Here is a 20057-nt window from a genome sequence, read left to right as displayed (position 1 = left end):
TGAGGGCAGTTTTATTTTTTTTTTTTATTTATTTATTTTTTTTTTTGAGGGCAGTTTTAATTGGCACTGGCTTTTCTCCGTTATTGCTTGTATCCACCTGGTGGGTCCTTCTAGCATGCCCGTGAATAACTGTATGTGCAATGTTCTTATTCTCATGTGCAAGGTAAAGGGGAAGTAGAGACAGAAGAAAATGTGTAATTTAGTTAAGACCACATGCCCATTTAGTGGTCATGCTAGTTATAAAACTGACTCCTTTCTAACTTTGCTTTTACATTATGATGCATTTCTTTTTTCCTTTGGTGTATGCGTTTATTCAAGGTTGGTTTTCTCCTGGTCCTGTTATGTGACTATGCTTAAAATGTTCAACTTGGTTTCCTTAAAACACACACACACACACACACACACACACACACACACACACACACACACAAAAACAAAACAAAACCCTGTGACTGAAGTGTTATATTACTGTGCTATCTTTAGCTGATGGTATTCACCGAGTCTGGAAAAATACAAGCCAGTGCACGCATTAATACTCAGACCGCAGAGAGCTGGCATTCTCTCAAATGCTAAATAAGACGCAAGGGTCTGATTTGAAACCCCTCATGGAAGGGTGTTTTCTGTCCTGTGGTGTGGACTCTCTACCAGATAGAGCAGGAGGTCTCTTGCATTCAGCTCCCATTCTGAATCACGTTGGCGGAGAAACTTTCACCGGACCCCAACGCACATGGGAGAGGCAGCTTAGGCCAAATAAAGGAATGATTTCTTTGTCAAATTAACCCACTAATGACCCTGCAGTCAGTGGGCGTGATTTTTTTTTTTTAAGAGGTTTAGAAAGGAGACTCTACTTTAAAAATGGATCCCCTTTGAATTTGGAGTTAAATTTCCACATTTGGATGGGGAGACATCCCCCCGCCAGCAGGGTGCCTTTTATATGAGAGCTGAGGATAGTTTGCATTGCAGAGTTGATTATTACAGTTTAGAGTTACAGTGAAATGGGAGAATTTCCGTCTCCTGCTCATCCTGTTCCCTCCCTCCACGCCCCTGTGCGGCTGCCCCAGCAAGGACTGCTAACTTGGTAGATTGCCACTCTGATGGGAAAGGGGGCTTTGCACAGCGGAGAAATCAAACCAGATGCAAGCATGGACCAGAGAAGCTGAGTCTGGCGAGACTGGGGCTATTGTGATCAATTTTTTCCAAGAAGTCATTAGGATTTGACAGCCTGTATTGCTTCTCTGCCCTCCTAATGGACGTTATGGCTTTAGTCCTTGCATTAGGCAGTAGCCTTTTCTTTGGAAAAAGGCGGAAATTCAGCACTGATGTGGCATTTCCCACTGCCTGGAGAGAAATAAACCTCACAAAGGTTTCAAGAAAAAGCATGCCCCCATTTGTCATTTGTAAGATACCAACACTTCCCCAGAACCAGTTGCTATTTAAAAATCAGGGAGAAAAGAGCTCATGTCCCAGTCGGTGACATAAAAACATCTGAAATTGGATTCTGACCTGAACTACCTTGGGGAAAGTTTCCTAGGTTGAAATGGGGGTAATTCTCATGTTTGTTTCTAATCTGACTTGCTATTATTTTGCTTTCTTTCCTCGAAAATGTAAATAGGCATGCTGCTATTGTTGTGGCATGCTTTGATGTGAAAGTGTTTTGAAAGATGTGTGAATGATTACATTGTCACCATTTTTATGGAATTTAGCATAGAATTTTTTTCTCGTTTTAAAATCAAAATACGTATTTGATATTAGGGAAATGAGGGTCTTATTCTTTATTTCATTCCTTTTTTTCTTCCTTCTGCTCCCACTACCCCTACTCTGGGCATGAGGCAAATGGTGTCAGGATGCATACATGCACTAGTCCAGTTTGGATGACGGACCAGCCGAGGGAACCTCATTAGGAAGGTCCATCGGTGCGAGTGTAGCAAGAGGGTGAGGCAGGTGTCTGTTCCAGGGCAATTTCAGCATGGGTGTAGGCTGCGCCCTCGCTGTGGCTCGCTTCTCAAAAGCCATGATGCTCCCTACCTTGCTTTTGTTTTAGCTTTTTTGCCTTTTTTTTTTTTTTTTACTTCTTTCTCTTTTTCTTCAGTTAGAATCAAAGTCCATCTTCTTATCTATCACAGTGCTCCCGTAAAGCCTTTTTGGGATAAAAATGATATTTCCAAAAGGCAAATTGCTTGCTGTCCTAAAGGAAACTTGAAGCTGGACTATTAGACGATCAGATGTTCGAGTCCTGGATGAAGGTGACTTCCTTGCCTAGCATGAAGTCAATGGCTTCTCCCCCTAGAAGTTCCACATATGTCTCTGAGCTCCATTTTTGTTAGGAGTGCTTTCCATAAGTGATCTTGATGTGGGTAGTTTCACCTTCCATGAAGGCTTATAACTCAACTACTACTTATTCAAAAGAGCAGAAAACATCGAATGCCTGAGTGTTCCTATCTTGAATTGTATGTATTTTGTAGTTGTCTCAGCTGACGGATGTCAGTGAGTCGTTTGGATGAGGTTAAGTAGTGTAGGTAAGAAATAAGAATGGATTCGTAATGTGGTGATTGCACATGTCATGTATATTTTTTATTTCTGAACATAGTTTCATTCAGCTGTATTTCTTTACCTTATAAAGATGTATAACAGTCATATATATGTATTATATTGAAGAATAAACATGGACCTTATTTATCCTTTGGTTAATGAGTTAAATTATTCAAAGAAGTGGACTTGGTAAATGCAATACAAACTGTCCTTTATGATAAGTTCTGATGTGTTAAAAATCCTGTGACATTTAGAACCCAATACCTTAAGAATAAGGTTTTTTTTTTTTAAGATTTTATTTATTTGAGAGAGAGAGAGTGCATGAGCAGGGAGAGGGGCAGAGGGAGAAGCAGACTCTCTGCTGAGCAGGGAGCCTGACCCCAGGACCCTGAGATCATGACCTGAGCCAAAGGCAGACGCTTAACTGACTGAGCCACCCAGGCGCCCCAGAACCAGATACCTTAAAAGAATGATGCCACACTACTTACTTGGGGCTCCAAAGGCGTTCACATACTGGCTGGTCCCACAGTGGAAAAACAACTCTCCCACTTGAAAACAATGGTGGTTGCGATGTACCCGCACAGATTTAGGATTTTTTCTCCTATTAATAGAAAATATGGACTGAGATATATGTAAAGTGTGTAGTGCCAGAACAGTGTTTAATTAATTATTAAGGCAATTAGCAATTCAATCCCTTTAATATATCTTAGCGATTATTCCTCAGACAGGTGTCTGTAAGGTGTCTGTTTCAGGAAATCTGCTATTGAAACATTTCAATATACAACGGCCCCCAGTCATCAGCTGCCACATTGCTTTCTGGGGTCAGCATTGGCTGGAAACGCTGCCAGCATTGCTCAGCTCCCAGCGTGCATGTGTGCCTGAGGATGACATGCACTACCATGCCAATGGTCACATGTTAGCCCAGCAGTGACTGACCTTGACTCAGGGTCAACAAACCGCCCCTCCTCCCTCCTCCCCCCCGCCCCCGCCCCCCGCCCCGCCTGGCTTGAGACAGCCCCACCAAATTTTCTATTGTCTCCCACAAAGGTATGCTATCCCTCTCTTTGGAACTCCAGTTGTTTCCCACTAGGACCACTAGGTGAGACATTGTGACTTCTTCCCCAAAATGAGGAGAACTCATGGATCATCTGTGATACTGTGATATTTTAAAAACTATATATTTGGGGGCGCCTGGGTGACTCAGTCGGTTAAGCGGCTGCCTTCAGCTCAGGTCATGATCCTGGAGTCCTGGGACTGAGCCCCATGTTGGGCTCCCTGCTGGGCAGGGAGTCTGCTTCTCCCTCTGACCCTCTCCCCTCTCATGCGCACTCTCTCTCTCTGTAATAAATAAATTTTTAAAAATCTTTAAAAAAAATAAAAATAAAAACTATATATTTGGTCTCATCCCTGGTTCCTGGTGCAGAGCTCCCAAACCCTTGGAATTTCCTGAGTGGTAGGGTGAGTGGAGTATCTTTTGTCGTTTGTGATCAGCCCCTTCCAGCCATACCTGAGTTTATGCTACTGAGGTGATTCTTGGAGGATGGGGCTGGTTGCCTGAGGAAGCAACCACATGATTTGAGGGTTGGAACTTTCAGACTCACCCCTCCACCTCCAGGGAGGGGAAAGGAGCTGGGGACTGAATTAATCACCCACAGCCAGTGATTTTATCTGTCATGCCTATGCAATGGAACCTCTATAAAAACTCCACACAAAGCGGTTTGGAGAGTTTCTGGGCTAGTAAACAAGAACCTCAATGTGCCAGGGGAGTGGCTTACCCCAAACTCCACAGGGACACAAGTTCCTGTGCTTAGGACCCTTCTAGACCTTGCCCTATGTACCTTATCTGGCTGTTCATGAGAATCCTTTATTATGCCCTTTATAATAAAGTAGTAATAGTGAGTAAAGTTTTCCCGTGGATTCTATGAGCCATGGTAGCAAATTACTGAGCCTTAGGAAGGAGTCATGGGAAGCTTCTATCTGTAGTCATGTCAGACAGAAGTGTGGGTAACCTGGGCACCCACCACTTGTGACTGGTGTCTGAAGTAGGGGCAGTCTTGTGGGACTGAGCTCTTAACCTGTGAGGTCCGTGAGAACTCCAAGTAGTTCATGCCAGAATTGTTTAATACAAGGGAATAATCCACACATTGTGTCAGAAATGTTATGAGAAACAGTTTTCCTTTACCCTCCAATATTGGCAGAATATAGGTCCCAATGGACAGCTCCACCCTTTAACAGAAATAAATCTTCAACGTTGGAGTTTCAGGGCCTGGAACTCAGAGATAAGAACCAACCATCTTCCTACCCGTCTCCTTGCTCTGCCCTGAAGTAAAGTGAGTGGGGCAATCTCCCTCACCACCCCTACAAAGGGAGGACACTGAAACCCACTTCTTCACTTCCTCGAACCACTCCTTGCTCTGAAAGAGGATGCCAACCCCCCCTCATGATCCACACCCACCAGGAAGATAAGTGGTTCCCGATGCTCCCCCTTCAGTAACTTATTCCAACTGCTCCTCATATAGTGCTTCTCCAAGTGCTTATAATTTATGTTCCCCAGACATTTCTGTGGGTACAAGTAGGGTCTCATAAAAGGTACTAATCTGTAGTTAGCTGGCTCATGGCCTCACCTGCAGAGCTTAGAGCCTCTGAGCCACTTCCAAGCTCACCCAGTTATATTTACACGAGTTTAGGAGCCAGCATGTCAGGGAGAGAAGCTTCTCCTGGCAGGACACCGTCTGAGGGCACCTCCCTGCTGCTGTTCCAGCCTACCCGGAAATAGTTGCCCCTGCCAAGCGCGGCCTCCTGTCTTCCTTCAAGAGGCCAGCACTCGAAGATGTATTTTCTGGAGTCCCCATCACACTAACACTGGGTGTACAGTGTCACGAAAGGGCAGAGAATGCTCACTGCCCTGTCAGCCTCATTCTTGGTGCTGGGACAGACCGAAGCCACCACAACTATTGTTAGAAGCTTCCAAGAGGTAGAGATAAGTGAAGGCAGTAATCACCTCTTCCATGAGCCAACTACTAGGTGGTTCCTCGACCTAGCTCCTGCCCAGAGAAGTCTGAGAATTCAAAGGCCCCTTTCCTCTCTGTGCTCTCTTTTCCCATTTTAGTCCAAGCTGGTGGTGCACCTGGTGACATGAATCTTTTAAAAACTTTATAGGTCGTCTGTGAATTTTATTGGGGTTGACTCTATTAGAAAAGACCACCCCCACAGATCTCTTCAAGATACATTCTCTACCTTGGACTTCAGCTGAGCCTATCGAGGGACAATACCTTCAAGTTCTTAGAAGCCCTATTATTTGACTGAGTGATTCTCTGATGCACTCATTGTCTTGGATATTTTGGAGGTCTTAACAAAGAATTTGAAACTCTTGGCTTCATGATTGGACCATGTTTTCTTCGGAGTGCCCTGGGTTTGACCCTTACCTGGTATCCATTTTTCCTTTGTTTTCTTTTCCTTTCCTTTCTTTCCTTTTTTCTTAAGATTTTATTTTTTTAAGTAATCTCCACACCCCACGTGGGGCTTGAACTCAAACCCCCGAGATCATGAGTCCCATGCTTTACCGACTGAGCCAGCCAGGGGCCCCAACCATTTCTTAGTACTATCTATTTGTTATCTGGAGAGTCTGGAATTTTTAACTCCCTCTATGTGTAGGAGGACCACAAAGTTTAACTTCTCTTTTCTCACATTTTATTAAAAGCAGCAAGAAGAAACCAAGAAGTACTTTCAGCGGTATCTGGAAATTTCCTTAGCTAGATCACACAGTTCATTTGGTAAGTTTTCTACTTTCCTCACTATCAAGTGACAGTGTTGCTAAATTTCTGCCACTATATGACAAAGATCATTTTCCTCCAGTTTCAGATAACATCTTCTTCACTCTCCTCCTCAAGCTGTCACTCACAACCTCCTCAAAGGTCATTAGGATTTCATGAAACTCTCTTCCAGGCTCTTCAAGCTTTCAAATTAACACCCTCTCCAAAGTCTTCCCAGCTTCTTCCCACAGCCTGTTTCCAAAGCCTCTCCCACCTTTCAGGTATTTGTTATGGCGCTGCCCTAGAGTGTCTGATGGTGCCCATACGAGAGGCTTGCTTATAATTCTGCAGCTTCATACACCCCTTCTCCCTGTCTGAAATGTTTGCCTCTAATGTTGACTACCTGATAAACACCCCAATCCCACCAGCCTTCCCCCTCTAGGGCAATGTCCTTATCACATCTTCTGTGCTTCTCATGGGGATTGTCACATTGTTTTCCAACCTTCTGCTTTTCTGGTCCAGCTTCCCTCCTCCTGTAAGCTCCTTGAGTGTAGGACTTGAGTCTTATTTTTGGCATATTCTTTTCTTTCCAAGTTTCAACAGAGATACCCTTTGCATGAATCCTTATTTTGCTGGATTTGGGAGAACATTTCAACAATATCAGCGAGATTTATTGAATAAACTCTTAAAAATATTTATAATATTTTTCTTTTGGTTTAGACTCATTTTTGTTTTTCTTCCATGTGCCATCAAGTGATTAAAGGCAAAAGTATAGAATATTATGAAAAGTAAGAGCTTATTTTCCATGTGTATTCATAATTTAAAAAAATATTTCCTCCATAATGTGCTTAAAAATATGCCAACTCGAGAGAAAACAATTCAACAAGGATATTCATAATTCTTGTTAATTAATGTCTGAACTTCTTTTCCCCTCAATTACTTCACACACCTGTTCACTGTAAATTTCCTGAGCAATTTTTATACCATGTTAATGTCGCCCAGAACTTGGATGCACACCTGAGGTTTTTCTGAATTTTAATTATTTTCAAATTAATTTTAACATTCTGGATAATTTCAAACTTACCCACATGTTTAATAAAATTGAACTTTACATTTCAAAAATTATGAAGTTTTCCCAAGGTTTCAAAAGACAGTGTATAGTCTGCTTTTAAAAATACTTTAAAATAGTTTTTAAAAAATCCTTTCACCATAAAGCTTCTTCTTTGTCCCATATCTTATCATGTAAAATTAACTTGGCAGCTTTTGTGGTGTGCAGTACCTCACAGCTTTCCAAAGTGAAACATGGTTACGCTCCTCTGCCAAGCCTACCTTCCAAGTTGCTTCTAATCAGATCCCATGGTTCTGCTCAGTTTTTCTGCAACAGCTTTCACTTTCCTTGTGTCCCTCTCAGCAGTGCTATCTTACAGATTTGCCTAACAACCAGATGTTTCTTAAAACATCGAATGCTTGGTTAAGGTACCTTACAATACATTACTAATAGCATAAAGAGAACAAATCAGATAATAATTGTTTCTGGTGTGGCAATCTACTGGGACTTGTAATTTTCAAAATAATAGCCTTTAACATATAGGATAAAGGGATATCTTGTTCATATCAGCAAAATGAGGTTTCCATTTTCTCGTAGTAAGCTGTAAACAGTGTTTACTGTTCAGTCTTTATATGGTAGTTTATATTGCATATAACTTAATAGCCATTTTTATTGGTTATTGGTAGTTATTATGTGGCATTGGGTATCCTATGGAGACAGCTAGGGAAATAGAAAAAATTAGGCTTAGATGGGTATATGCAGCACACAGACTTTCTGACTTTAAAAACAAGTCTGTTGTGTTTTGTGTGGGCATATACACACATGTACACATTTCCCCAGACTTATGAACAGATGTTCAGTTGTCAAAACAATGGAAAAATCAAATTAAGATCAAATAGAAACTCATTTAGTCAATATAAACTTAACTTAGAAGACCAAAATCCTAGGCCAATATTTGCCTAGTCACCATTTCCAGTTTCTCTTGGAAACAAACAAAATGGGCAGATATAATGATAACCACCTGGAGATGGTAGGATACACGGAGTAAGGAGGCATTGAGGATACTTTAGAAACGTGCCTAAAATATACATTTAAATGACTGTTGTACTCAATATAGTCATCTTCTTTGGCTATACATTTATTCCATTTTTTTTTTTTTTTTTTTTTTTTTTTACTTCATGCATGTTTGGAATTCCTCTTCAGGAATGGCCCACTGTCTTGTTTGGAAAATGCCTCCTCCATCAGATCAGTATCACTTCTTTAGGCAACAGTGAAATCGTTGAGCCTCACCACTCACTTTATGCACTAATGTGGCTCCAAATGACGCCTGTTTTCAAAAATTCTGTAAAACCTTTAAATTTAAAGAATTGCTATCACTGAAGCTTTTTTAAAAAACTATAACGGATACCCTAAAAATTATTCCTTAAAAGTTCTAAAAGGGTTTTGAGATATGTTGGTACAATTGAATAGGTATAACTCTCAAGTTACTTCCATGATGGTGATCACATCCATCTCTAATACAAATGTTAACAGTTATATAAATTAGGTATAAGCACTGCTTTCCCTGCATCCCCTACGTTTTGATATGTTGTGTTTTAATTTCACTCATCTTAAAGTATTTTCTAATTTTATTTGTGACTTCTTCTTGACTTACTGGTTATTTAGGAGTGTGTTTCTTAATTTCCACATATTTGTTGAGTTTCCTTCCATTACTGATTTCTAACTTCATACCATTGTGATCAGAGAACATACTTTGTATAGTTCAACTTCTTACAAATTTATTGAGGCCTTGTTTTATGACCTAATCTATGGTCCATCCTGGAGAATGTTCTTCACGCCCTTGAGAAAAAAGTATATTCTACTATGGTTGAGTGTGAAGCAGAGCAGAGACTGGACTCAGGTTCCCTCAATTCTAACTGCAAAATCCAGCATTCCTTAGCTGTCTCCATAACAAGAAAAGCTAAACCTCTGTGCCTCTTAAGTAGTACATCTTGCGGGAATGCAGAAGTGGAAGGGACTTACTGAAAGGAGGGACTCGGCTATGAAGACTGGAGACAGGACCAAACCCCCATCTGTGCCAAGGTGGACCGCAGCATTGACCTTTCACTGACATGTCCCTTTGATATAATACTAAAGATCACACCCAAGGGTGGAGATTAACATGCCAATTAGACATGCAATACATGAAGAAGCATGACCTTTAAGTGCACAGGAGCCAAGAAATCTCCACCTCTACATGCTTAAACGTCACCCTTTTCCCATCTGGGCCTCTTTAAAGCTCTCCCGCACCTCTCCTCAGGGGCCAGCCTGAAGGACTTTTCCTCGTGCTGTCTCCCTTGTGCTTGAGCATAAGCCCCAATAAAGCCTCGCTTGGAACTCCTGTTTGGCGTCTTGTCAATTTCCATTGTTTGGAGAGCCCAAGGGCTCAGTTCAGTAACAGGTGTTCTATACACATTTGTTAGGTGCAGTTGGTTCACACATTCTCAATTCTTCTCTTTCCATGTCGATCTTCTGCCTAGTTGTTCTATTCATTATTAAAAGTAGGATATTGAGCTCTCCAACTGTTACAGTGAATTATCTACCTTTCCTTTCAATTCTCTAAGTTTATGCTTCATGCATTCTGGGGCTCTGTTGTTAGGCATGTATGTTTATAATTTTTGACTTCTTGATGAATTGTCTCTTTTATCATTTAAACAGTGTCCTTCTTTGTTGCTAGTAACAATTTTTGTCTTAAAGTCTATATTATCTGATGTTAGTATAGCCACTCCAGCTGTCTTTTGGGTTACTGTTTGCATTGTATATCTTTTTCCATGCAAACTAACTTTGAGTCCAGCATTTGTCACTTCTAGTACCATGTAGTTAGATTGTGGCTTTTTTAAAAAAGTTAATTCTGCCAATATCTGCCTTTTAATTAGAATATTTAACCCAATTGCATTTAATGTAATTATTGATCAAGTTTTGTTTTCTATATGTCATATCTTTTTGCCCCTCTATTCTTCTATCACTTTTATTTTGTGTTAAACAGTATTTTCTAGCGTATCATTTTAAATCTCTTCTTTTTTTACTATGTTTTTTGAGTTATTTTCTTAGAGATTTTCCTGGGGATTATAATTAGCATGTTAAGTTAAAACAATCTGCTTTGCATTAATACCAACTTAATTTAAATAGCATATAAAACTTTGCTACAAACTATCTCTATTCTTATCTCTCCTTTGTGCTCTTATAATCATATAAATTATATCTTTATATATTATCATCCCATCAATGTAGTTTTTTTTTTTTTTTTGTCCTGCAAAATCATTTTATTTTCTACTGCACAAACATCTTTCTCAGGTAATGTTACTAGAACAGCCTGTTTATGAGGCTTTTATAGTTTGGGATAAATATAGTTTAAAAAAAATTTCTGTTATATGGAGTTGTGATATAAAAATGATTTATAGGCTATATTTTTCAAAAAGCATTTAGCTAGACTGTAATCCTGCTGAGAAAACTTTCCTGTTTAAGTCTATGATATGGAATGAAAAGATACGATTAAAAAATCTTCTGATCAAGAAGCTTGCGATCATCAAAGGAATGTTAGTCTCCACAGAGAGCCACCAGGATTTTTTAATAATCTCCCTTGGTTTCATCCAGGATGGCTTGGCAGAGAGAGACACCATACAATTTCTGGTAGCATGCTTTGATGTCATTCATGTCAATTTCAGAACGGGAAACCATAATTCTGATCAATGTCTTATGAAGAGTTCCAGAACCCTTCATGGCCTGATGAAGCTTCTCGGCAAAGAACATTGGTTTGCTTGTGGCACACTTCACGATAGCCGTGAGGCATTTCTCAATGTCACCTTTCACCTCCAGGTCCAGGACTTTGTTCATGTCGTGATTACTGTACTTGCTCTACTTCTGAAACACTTGGCGAAGATGGGGATAGGTTCTGGTGGTAAGGATGGTAATGAACACATTCACATCTGTCCCTTTTCTCCTTTCTCCTGCTTCATATAAAGCCCTAGCATCTGAATCAGCCAAGTCGTCATTCAAGCCAAAATCCTCAGATTGGTCACCCTTAGCCAGAGAAAGCAGAGCATTCCGATAATCTCCAGATGTGTCTGAGGTGATATCTTTAGCTAGATCTCTCTTCAGTTCTTCTCTATAGACTCTGTTAATTTCTCTGATTTCTTTGTTAGTTCTTGATACCAAAATTTCATCCAGAGTGTCTTCATCAGTTCCAAGGCCCTTCATGGCAGCACGAAATTCATCAGCATCAAACTGGGCTGGAGTTTTTAATAGAGCCAAAACAACTTCCTCGAGGTGACCAGAAAGGGCTTTCTTCAGAGCTTCATCCAGGGGCTTCCCTTTTTCCTGGAGATAGGCTGCTTTGATCTGCTGACGCTGTGCATTGTTCCTCTTAGTTAGAATGTCAATGATGGTTGCTTCATCCACACCTTTAACTGTTATAGCGTTATGCAAGGCAGCAACATCCGAAGATGGATTGAAGGTAGGATAGGGGCTCACTGCTGACCCAGGACCACCTTTGGATCCTTTCACAGTTTTAATGTATTCCTGCTCTTCATTTTCAATAAACCAGGCCTGTTTGAGGAATTCTGATACCATTGCCATTTTTAAAGAAGTATCCTTTTTCCCCACCTTCTTCCAAAGCACTAAAGAGAGGTTCTCCTCTGAACGTTTCCCACTAGAACTGAAGCGTTGTGCTTCTGATTTTATAGAGTTTGAAAGGGGCCCATCAATGTAGTTTTATAATTATTGCTCTATGCAGTGTCTTTCAGATCAGATAAAAGATGTTATATCTACCTGTGTACTTTTATTGGTGCTCTTTCTCTCTTCATATGGATTTAAGTTACTATCTGTTGTCCTTTATGTTAGCCTGAATGATTCATATTATTATTATTATTATTTAAAGACTTTATTTATTTGAGAGAGAGAGAGAGCACAAGCAGGAGGAGCAGCAGAGGGAGAGGGAGAAGCAGGCTCCCTGATGCAGGGCTCGATCCCAGGACCCTGAGATCATGACCTGAGCTGAAGGCAGATGCTTAAGCTAATGAGCGACCCAGGCACCCCCTGAATGATTCATATTATTTAAACTACTTTACTGAGGTATTTATTTTACTTCATTGGCATACAAATGGTTTTCTTTTACTATTTCTTGTAGGGAAGGTTGGATATCAATGCATTCTCTCAATTTCTGTTTATCTTGGAATTGCTTTTCCTTTATTTTTGAAGTATAGTTTACTATATATAGAATTCTTGACTGACAGTATTTTTCCTTCAGCACTTTGAATACACCATTCCACTGCTCCCTGGTCTCTATGGTTTCTGACAAGAAGTCAACTGTTAACCTTATTGAGGATCACTTGTACATGATAAGTTGTTTTCTCTTGCTATTGTCAAGATTGTCTTCTGGCAGTTTGACTATAAGGTTGTTAGGTGTGGACCCCTTTTAGTTTATTCTACCTGAAGTCTGTTTATCATCTTGATGTTTTTCATCAAATTTGGGAAGTGTTTGGTCATTATTCCTTCAAATATATTTCTCTTTACCCCCCCAACTTTTCTTCTGGGACTCCCACTGAGTATATGATGGCATGCTTGATGGTGTCCCACAGCTGTCTGAGGCTCTGCTTATTTTTCTTCATTCTTTTTTTTTTCTTGCCTCAGACTGGATAATTAACTTAATCTATTTTCACATTAACTGATTCTTACCTCTACAAATTAAATCTGCTATTGAGCCCCTCTAGTGAAATGTTCAATTCAGTTGTAACTTTTTAACCATAGAATTACTAATTTTTATTTTTATTTATTTATTTAAAAAATTTTTTTTATTTATTTGACAGAGAGAGAGCAAGAGAGGGAACATAAGCAGAGGGAGTGGGAGAGGGAGAAGCAGGCTTCCCATGGAGCAGGGAGCCTGATGCGGGGCTTGATCTCAGGACCCCGGGACCACGACCTGAGCCGAAGCAGATGCTTAATGACTGAGCCAGCCAGGTGCCCCAGAATTACTAATTTTTAAAAATAATTTCCATCCCTATCGATATCTCATGTTTTTTTTTTTTTGAGAGAGAGAGAGAAAGAGCACAAGTGGGGGGAGGGGCAGAGGGAGAGAGAATCTTAAGCAACTCTGCACTGAGTGTGGAGCTCAGTCTCACGACCCTGCAATCATGACCTGAGTTGAAATAAAAAGTTGGAAGGTTAACCGACTAAACCACCCAGGCGTCCTTCTATCTGTATCTCTTATTGATATTTTCTGTTTGGTGAGACACTATTTTCATATGTTCCTTTAATTCTTTAGACATGATTTCCTTTAGTTTTTTGCATAAATTTGTAATAGCTATGTATTTATTTATTATTTTTATTTTTTTAAAAAAAGATTTTATTTATTTATTTGAGAGAGAGAGAGAGAGCAGAGGGGAGCAGAGGGAGAGGGAGAAAGAATCTGAAGCAGACTCCACACTGAGCACAGAGCCCCATGTGGGGCTTGATCCCATGACCTCAAGATCATGACCTGAGCTAAAGCCAAGAGTTGGCATTTAACCAACTGACGCACCCATGCGCTATTTAAAAGTATTTTTAATAAGTCCCCAAATTTGGCTTTTTCGTGGATGATTTCTATTGATTACTTTTATTCCTTTCTATGTACCATACTTCCTTTTTATTTCAGTGTCTCATATTTTTTATTGTTGAAAATTGGACATTTTAAATAATATGGTTACTCTAGAAATAAAATTCTTCTCTCCTTATGGTTTGCCATTGTTGCTCTTTTGTTGTTTTTGTTGTTGTTGTTGATGATGATGATCTTGTTTAATCACATTCTTGGACTAATTTTGTAAAATCTGTATTCCCTTCCATGAAGTGGCCACTGAAGTCTCTACTCAGTGTAAGTTTAGTCATGAATTCATAATTAGACAGTGATTTTTATAAATGCTTTAAACACTTATGTTTAACACCTTTTGCTGAGGGACTGTCTCTAAGTATTAGGGCACTTCTTCAATGCAACAGCATCTTAGAGCTCTGCCTTAGCCTTCACTTCCTGCTTGCACAGGGCCTCAAGGTCAGTCAGAGGTGATAGATTAGGGTCTTTTCAGTTTTTTCCTAGCCGTGTACATAGCCCTGTACATGTGCATGGCTTTCTAAATCCCCTAAAATATGTCAGAGTTTTTCCAAATCCCCTATGAATATCTCATTCTCCTGATCTTTCTTCTAAGTTTTTGGTCAGTCTCATTACCCCAACTGGTAATGCCAACTGAGGCAGCTAAGATGTTAAACAATTGTCATTGGTCATTTTTGACAATTGCCCTGGGGATAAGGCCTCTCCCACTGAACAAGATCTAAGTCAGGTCAAATAACAGCAAGCCCTGAAAATGGGGATTTCTCAGGAAGCCACCAGACAGGTATAATACTGACAATGCTCTCAGGATGAAACTCTTTGAGGCATTTCAAATGCACCATACATCCCCTCATGACTGCTAAGCTGCTGTTTTTCAAGACTACCGCAGAGCTGGGGAGGAGGGAATGAGAATAGGGCAAGTTAAAATGCTGCAAAACTGACTGTACTTAAGATATTCAAATATTCCTCAGATTGTTGCAAGCCTTTGATTAATTTCTAGAGTTCTAAAAATGTTGATTTGGATATTTTTTGCCAGTTTGTTTTGTTTTATTGTTTGTTTTTTAATGGAGCAGTGGATATTCAGAGGTCCTTACTACACCCTTCTGGGCCACACCCATTTTGATATTTGTGACCTCAGATGTGATAAAAGTTGGTTGCTCCTCTTTCTTTCCCAGACTCTCTTACGGCCAGGGCATGACATTGTGATCCAATCCTGATTAATAGAGAGGAATTATGTGAGAATAGTGTCTCTCAATCTACAGGTCAAAAACACCAGGTGTTTTGGATTGTTTGTTTTAATTTTCAATCCATTTCAAACTGATACTTTTGTGAAGTACAATGAAAAATTACTAACAAAATAAAATAGAAAAACATTAAAAATGCAGACCCTGATTTTTCATTAGACCCAAGAGATGTAAAATTAGACTTTAATAAATATAAGCTGAATAAAAAGAAGAGAGTTACAAAAATCTATATGCATTCTTCATTGAAAGGTGCATATAGGCAATTTATATAGAAAATAGTTAATATACTCATTTTAGTAGCTTCATTTACATAATTGACGTACAATAAATTTCATAAACTTAAAGCCTATACTTTGATAAGTTTTGACATATGTATATACCTGTGAAACTATCACAATACCATTAGTGCTAATAATTAGTGCTAATAATTTCCCTAAACACTGTTTTAGCTGTAAACCCAAAGAAGTTTGTGATACAAACTGGAAACTTCTCAGCTTGTGTCATAAAATAAAATATTCACTAGTATCCTAATAACACTGTATATGGGATCCATTCCATGGGATATTCTTGCAGGCAAAACTACACGAACTCCCTTATGGCTGTACTCCCCTGGATATAACCCATGGAATATTAGTGTTATTAAATTTTATGCTTTCATGTACCATTTTAAAATGAAGTTCCAGTGTGCTGCCCAAAGAAGCAGACTGGCCCCACGACGGAGACAAATCAAGGAGGGATTCAAGCATTGGTGCTTATGTGCATGAAAAGTTATCTGGCATACCATGTTCATAGTTATCATCATCAACTGAGTGGATATTTTGTGCCTAGCACTGTGCTAAGAGATTTACCCTCATTATCTAATTTAATCTCCATAACAGTCTGTGTGAAATGTTGTGTCCTTCTATAATACCAATTTTCCATATAAGGAAATGGAGTCTTCTATAGCTAGGTAACTTGTCGAAGGTCATTCAGTGGCCAAGTTGGGGTATACACTAAACCAAAAGCCACAGTGAAACAGTCTATCACATTGCCTCTAATGCCTGTTCACAGGCATGTCCTGACTACCTGGGTTATTAGTCTGGTGAGGATGGCACTAAATCATTGGGTTAGGGTAGAAACACGTAAAGGAGCCCATTTGAAAAAAGCTTGAAATTCTCTCCCTTGTGAAAAATGCATCTCCTCATTAGGGGTTACTGAGGAGATGTTCCTTTGACCCATAGGATTGCAGCAATGGTAGCTGTGGTCATAAAGGAAGTCAGCACATATGTGGCACTTACGATATCATAAAGAAACTCTCCTTATGCTTATGCTCACTGGTATTATTTCCTATTCTCTATGAATTCATACACACCTACACACACACACACACACACACACACACACACACACACAGACACACACACTTAGAGCTTCCCACATGCTGCTTTGCAGCACCTGCCATGAAAGGACATAAATCGAAGTGGAAGACAAGGAAGCACATTTTGGATAATCTGATATCCCAGCCTTCTTCTTAGGCTAGGTCAGTATTTACCAGATAATTATTCATTGTAAACATGTCTATGAGCTTGAATCACTAGATGCTCTTATCCACCATCTTTGTTTTAGAGTCAATCTGGCCATTCAAAATGAAAATGCTCCATTACATTTTTACTCTTTAGTCTAAAGCTTTGTTCATATTTGTCAGCCATTCTGGAATTGTTTAAATTAGTGCAGTTTTTTTTTATTGAGTGTCAAATACACTCTGGGGATAGGCTGGTCTCTCAGTTACCCAAAGTGTTTAGCCAGGTCCTGGAAATTTGCGATGCAGGGAAACAGCATTGCCAATAAAAGTTTTCGTTATTAAGAGCTTATCTGAAATCCCTCCTCTTGCCTTCTGATTTCCCATCTGTGAATTGCTTGGGGATTGGGTCTCTTCTTTTGGGAGGACAAGAGTTTTGTTCCAAGATGTGAGCTTTTTTGAGAATTAGAGACATTTTCTCAAAGCTTCAGGGTGAAGTGACCTCCATAGAACAGGCTGGGCACATTCAGCTGATATTTCAAAAATGGTAGAAACCTGCCGATCATCCCTTGTCTCCAAAGAAAAGTTCAAACAGCACAGATAATCCCCCAGGCCATTTGGAAAGTATCTGGTCACCTCTGGAGCTCATTTTACACATGTGCATATTCTGTCCACCTACCCCAGGAATAAGGCTAGGGTATCAGATTATCCCCAATGCATCTTGTCTTCCATTTAGATCTGGAGCCTTCATTGCAAGTGCAAGGCACCGGGTAGGAAGTGAGCCCTCGGCTTGCCTTGAAGGAATTAGATGCCTTTAAAGTGAAACCATTAAACCTTCCCACATATTTGTGTGATGGCTTAGTCTGAGTTTTAGGATGAGGGCTGCGCGCCAACAATCTCCCATCTCCGATTTTTCCAGTCAGGGAGACCCACAACATTTATTGGGCAATCGGAAGGCCAGTGGCAGCTTGGGAAGCTCTCCAAATTCACCTTCTCGCCTCTGAGCAACACTGAAGTGGCACCCAACGCATCTCACAGAGTGAACTGCCTACCCCACTCTTTTACTCTCTGGCACCACACCCCTCAACTCACCTAAGTTCAGTGCAGCTGCAGTGGGTTGTTCCAAGTTCGTGCAAATGTGTGCTCCAGCTGGCTTGCTCCTTTTCAGCTGCAGGACTCTCCCTAACCCAGAGAAAGCTGCTGTGTCTGGGCACAGCCCTGGAGTAAAACCCCCCTGGGGACCCTCAACCTATGGGAATTGGAAGTCAATGAGAAATCCCCAACTTCCTGTCCTCCGGAGAGAGGATGTTGAGACACATTCTTCACAGTTCCTCAGAATCCGCAAGGGAGCCAAGCCCAGTTGCCTGCTGCGTTAGCCAACAACACAATCTTGTGGACTTTTCTTCCCTTTTGGTCTTCCTCTCTCCATTCTTCACTCTGCTTTCTGGGATTACTTTCTCTATAAACTACCTGCATTCAAACTCGTGTCTCAGGCTCTGCTTTCAAAATAACTCAAACTAAAACAGATGCCATCCCAACATCCTTAAGGTTGAGTATCCTTGGGAACAAAGTGACCAATTGGCTAGGTCATTACAGCTGATTCTCCACTACTCAATAAAGTGAAAGAGAAGCTCCGTTTATTTAAATAAATACCCACTTGGTTATTTGAATGAATTGATGGCCCTGTATTTGGTTTACACACTATGGGAGCCTGAATGTTGCTTCTTATGAATGCTTTGCCCTACTACATGTTCTTGCACTGGATTTGAGACCTCCTCCAGGATTCTTTCTTACCCAGGACCTGCCCTTCAGTGCAGCCTGCACCATCTCTCTCTGTAAGGCTCCACCACCCTATGTAGAGGTCAGGGCTTCCTGAGAATAGCAAGGCGTATCTGGAAGCCTCTCTGCCACCAGCCTCTGTTCCCCAAGCTCTGTCCCAAAGGATGGCATACTTTACTTCTGCACTTGTTTGCTTCTCCTGCTGAAAACAGAAACTTCTCACATTGCAATTGCCCTGTGGGCCAATGAAAGAAACAGTTGTCCCTTTAGAATGTGCAGGGGTGGTAGAGTTGAACCGAGGCTGATCCCTAAACTCGGCCAACAGCTCCATAAGTGGGTGATACTGGCCGTGATGGGAACCAGCAGACACTTGCCTGCCCTAAGGATAATGCCATAATGATAGTATTAAAATGGATGTTGCATGGGGAACTTAATTTTTTTTAGCTTTAATGAGGCATTATTTACATACAATAAAATTTGGGCATTTTTAAGTGTCCACACTGTATATATCATACACACGGTAGAGTACAGTGTGATGAATTTTGGTAATTTGATACAGCAGCCATCACCACAATAAAGATATGGAACTTTCCCATTTACCCTAAAATTGTCCTTGTGTCCCTTTACATTTATTCCCCTTTCCTGATCCCAACCCCTGACAACTACTGATACCTTTATGTCACTATAGTTTTGCCTTTTGTGCACTCTTATATACACGGAATCAAGCGATATGTAGTTTTTTGTGAAGGAAGTCAACTTCCTTCACTTAGCAGAACATTTTGAGCTCCCTTCATGTTGCTGCTTGTGTTAATATTTTGTTCCTTTCAAAAAAAATATTTAGTTCCTTTCTATTGCCCAGCAGTTTTTATCCTATGAATATTCTGGACATTCTTTATTCATTTAGCAACTGAAGGGCATTTGTTTCCAGGTCTTTGTTATCTGAATAATGCTGCCATGGATGTTGGCATTTGGGTCTTTGTGTGGACATATGGTTCATCTCCTTGGGTAAATACTCAGGCATGGGATTGCTGGGTCATGTGTAAGTACCATACTGCACATGGGATTCCAGAGTGGTTGTACCATTTGGCATCCCCACCAGTAGTGCATAAGAGTTCTAGCTGCTCCCATCCTCACTAACATGTGGTCAGCCTTGTTTGTTTCAGCCATTCCAGCAGCAGTGTAGTGTCACCTCCAAGTGGTTTCCATTTGCATTTCCCTGGTGAATAGCAATGTTGAACTCCTTTTTATGTGCTTATTGTCCAAATACTATTGCTGCTAAACAACATGCTCAAATGTTCTTAGGGGACACACCGAGCCTAGGCAGATGTTATTACCAGGAATTTATAAGTAAAGATCTGAGGTCTTGAGTGGCTGCATGACTGATCTAAGTTACTTCAGCAGAACTGGGAGCAAGGCTTCCTAGAACAGTGCATTCTTCACTAGGCCACAGGCTCTCAAGTGCCTGGGACAACTGTTATTAAAGGGCCTTGCAGATAAATTAGTAACCTGAAGTTTTGACAAGCTGGTGGCACATTTTGACATTAATATTTGTCATATTTTGACATGAATAGCTGACATCCGCTATTCAGCATTT

The 20057-nt window shown here is 40.4% G+C and overlaps 1 pseudogene; it reads right to left on the bottom strand.

Moving 5' to 3' along the window:
- Positions 1–10608: 10608 nt before the first annotated feature.
- Positions 10609–12061, bottom strand: LOC112838366 (annexin A1 pseudogene; annotated as a pseudogene).
- Positions 12062–20057: the final 7996 nt, after the last annotated feature.

This window comes from Callorhinus ursinus, unplaced genomic scaffold (assembly GCF_003265705.2).
Source record: "Callorhinus ursinus isolate GAN/ISIS: 27379988/994484 unplaced genomic scaffold, GSC_fseal_2.0 scaffold26, whole genome shotgun sequence".
NCBI classification, from domain to species: domain Eukaryota; kingdom Metazoa; phylum Chordata; class Mammalia; order Carnivora; family Otariidae; genus Callorhinus; species Callorhinus ursinus.
The sequence above is the reverse complement of the archived record's forward strand: the minus strand, read 5'-3'. Positions and strand labels throughout refer to the sequence as shown.